The sequence below is a fragment of the Triticum urartu genome, chromosome 6, assembly GCF_003073215.2.
Source record: "Triticum urartu cultivar G1812 chromosome 6, Tu2.1, whole genome shotgun sequence".
NCBI classification, from domain to species: Eukaryota; Viridiplantae; Streptophyta; class Magnoliopsida; order Poales; family Poaceae; genus Triticum; species Triticum urartu.
This window is the reverse complement of record NC_053027.1, coordinates 126442860-126446422: the sequence shown is the minus strand read 5'-3', so window position 1 is coordinate 126446422 and position 3563 is coordinate 126442860.

Sequence of the window (3563 nt, the reverse complement as noted above, 5' to 3'; positions counted from 1 at the left end):
CAATAATATGCAGGGACGGATATTCTTGGTCTCAAGCAAACTACACAGTTCTATAGAACTCTACCTTGGTGACCCCGTATGTCGATGAACACAAGAACAGTCTGCGCTCCAAACACCCAGAGCAGTGCGACGACTGGATTACATGTGAAAACATCAGGACTTTCAGCAGTTGGTTGGAAACACGTCTCAGAGGTGACAACACTGTTTGTGATGAGTTGTACTTGTTGTCCAAGGGACCATCTTTGACTGTATTGACTTACAAAGGATACGAGATAAATGGGAATACATTTTACACGATCGCCCAAGATCAAAAGAGCACCAACCAAAACAGCGGTGTCCGCTTTGATGCAGCAACCGAGAGCGGAAAGGACACATATTATGGTTACATAGTGGACATATGGGAACTTGACTATGGACCTGATTTTAAGGTCCCTTTGTTTAAGTGCAAATGGGTCAATCTGTTAGGCGGCGGGGTACAGGTAGACCCACAGTACGGAATGACAACAGTGGATCTGAAAAATCATGGGTACACTAACGAACCGTTCGTCCTAGCCAATGATGTGGCACAGGTTATCTATGTGAAGGACATGTCTACCAAACCGAGAAAAAGAAAAGATAAGGAAGCGAATACATCATACGATGAGCCAAAGCGTCACATAGTTCTTTCAGGAAAAAGGGACATCTTGGGAGTGGACGGCAAGACAAACATGTCTGAAGATTATGAAAAGTTTCATGAAATTCCTCCCTTCAATGTCAAGGCTGACCCAAGCATCCTAATAAACAATGAAGATTATCCATGGTTACGGCGCAATAAGCAAATGGCACAAGCGAAGAAAAAGTGAAGACTTTCTCCCGCAACTATTATGATGATACCATGCCAACTTTGTAACACACGAACATGCTACCATTGTCCGTTTTGTACATGCACATGCTATGTGGGTGAAATTATGATACCATCCCAACTTTCAACTTTTTCAGAGTTCATTTGAAATGCTTTCATGTCTTATGGTTCAGCCCTCGTAATACCATGACCATTAGTCCCTGGCCCATGCCAACTTTCAACTTTCTAAAACTAATGGCACTAACAGAAAGTTTATAATTTTGCTCCTCGCCCCTGGCCCATGACCATTAGTCCCGGTTTGTGCCACAAACTGGGACTAAAGGGTTGGTCCTCGTTGCGGGCAGAGTTTAGTCCCACCTCGCCAACCGAAGGGGGCTCACACCGGTTTATAAGCCCTTCCCTCTCTGCCTTGTTGAGCTCCTCTCAAAGTGAAAATAGATGCCCTAATAGAGAAAAGTTTTACCTAAATTCATAGTGAATTTCTCTGAAATTCATAGAAATTTACTAGGAATTTAGGTTGAATTTTCTCTATAAGCGCATCTATTCTCATTTTTTTCGTAAGTTAATCACAAACTTGTGATTCAAACAATTTTCAAAGAATTCAAGTTTTAACTATTCAAATTTGAAAACTAATGGCACTAACAGAAAGTTTATAATTTTTCTAAACCTAATGACACTAACAGAAATTTTATAATTTTGCTAACCTAAAAGCAAACAGAATTAAAAATTAAAGCAAAAAACAAAAGAAAATAAATAATGCAAAAAACAAATAAAAAAATAGGAAAAAAACTATTTTTATAGTAAAGTTAATCACAAAATAAAATAAATAAAGCAACAAAGAAAAGAAAAAAACTAAAAAAGTGTTTTCAAATTTGAAAACTAATGGCACTAACAGAAAGTTTATAATTTTTCTGATCTAAAAGCAAAAAGAATTAAAAATAAAGAAAAAACAAAAGAAAATAAATAATACAGAAAACAAAACAAAAAAACTGGAAAAAAAATAAAAATAGCAACAATAAGTATTTTGTTGTAAGTAGAAACAAAATAAAATAAATAAAGCAACAAAGAAAACAAAAAAAACAAAAAAACAAAAAGTGCCACCTACTGGGCACCCACGGCCTGAATACGACTAGAAACCCTACCATGGGCCAGGATTCAGGCCCGCGGGAGGCCCAGTAGGCACACAGGCACACATTGCATGGTTAGGCCCGAAAGCCTGCTTTAGAGAGGAGCTCGAGAGGGAAGGCGCACCGCACCTTATAAACAGGTGCGGCTCCCTCTCAACTAGCGAGGTGGGACTAAACATTTGGGCGCGGGGCAACACAAGGCCTTTGGTCCCGGTTGGTGGGACGAACTGGGACTAAAGGGGGCATTGGTCACGGTTCGTGGCACCAACAATGACCAATGCCCCCCTTTAGTCCCGGTTGGTGCCACCAACCGGGACCAAAGGCCGCTACTTCCCGCTCTTTGGGCTGCTGAAAAGAGGCCTTTGGTCCCGGTTGGTAGCACCAACCGGGACTAAAGGGGGGCATTGGTCACGGTTTACGCCACAAACCGGGACTAAAGCTTGGACTATATAACAAACACTTGTGAAAATTTTCAGTTTGCATCGCCAGTTCCCCCCTCCCCCACCGACGACACCGTCAAGCTGCTCCACCTCGCCGTCTACGCCGCCACCGCCAACGTCGTCGCCTCCACGAGCCCGCGCCATCCTCATCGCCGGCATCCTCGAGCTCGCCGTCCTCGTCGTCCCCGTCGCTGCGTGCCTCCCCGAGCCCACCCCTCCTCGTCCCTGTCGCCGGCCGTGCGCCGTCCCGAGACCGCCGTCCCCGTCACCGCGTGCCGCCCCAAGCCCGTCGTCCTCGTCGCCGGACTCGTGCCATCGCCGCCCCCCTCGAAGTGAGCCCCCCCCTTTCCCATGGTCCCGATCGAGTGAGACCCTTGCTCTCTGACCCTGCTCCATGGTCGCCGCCGGCCCCGACGCATTGAAGAGCAAAAGGAGAGGAGAAGGAGAGGAGAGGAGAAGAAGTGGAGCAGCAACAAACTTTTCTGAAATTTCTGAATTTTTTACAGATATGAATAGTGCAGATAGAGGGTGTTTGATCAAATGCTAGATGGCTTTGAGCATTTTTAGGATTTATGATATTTTTTGTGGTGAGGTACTGATGCAAGACAAAGGTGATGGCAAAATTTCAGAATTTTTTGATTGGTTTAGAATAGGTTTTCAGCAAGGAATTTGAATCTGGTTCAAATTTCATTTGAATGAAATTTAAAAAATTTAAACTATGGATCAGAGGGGTTTTGGTGAAATGGAGTGTGGGTACTGTCATGAAGTTGGAGTAATTTTTGTGGTTGTAAAAGAGTTAGGAAAATTTAGAATGTGCTAAATATGTCAAAAATGTTTTTTTTTCATACAAAGTTTTTTTGTTCATAGAAAGTTTTTTGTTCATAGGCAGAAAGTTTTTATATATGACTATGGATATATGAGCAATGATGATCCATGGATGTATGCATTGATATATATGAGAAATGATGTTTCATAGAATATTTACCAAGTATATATGTATTTTTGTTCATAGCATTTTTTCCATTTATATATGTATGTGGCTATAGATGGATATATATGAGAGGTTTCCTAGTGTCAAAGTATTGAAGAAATCCATGGCTTCATCATTAGCCGGAAGTAACCAGGGCATGACGAAGTCCTCCAAAGTTATTTTGG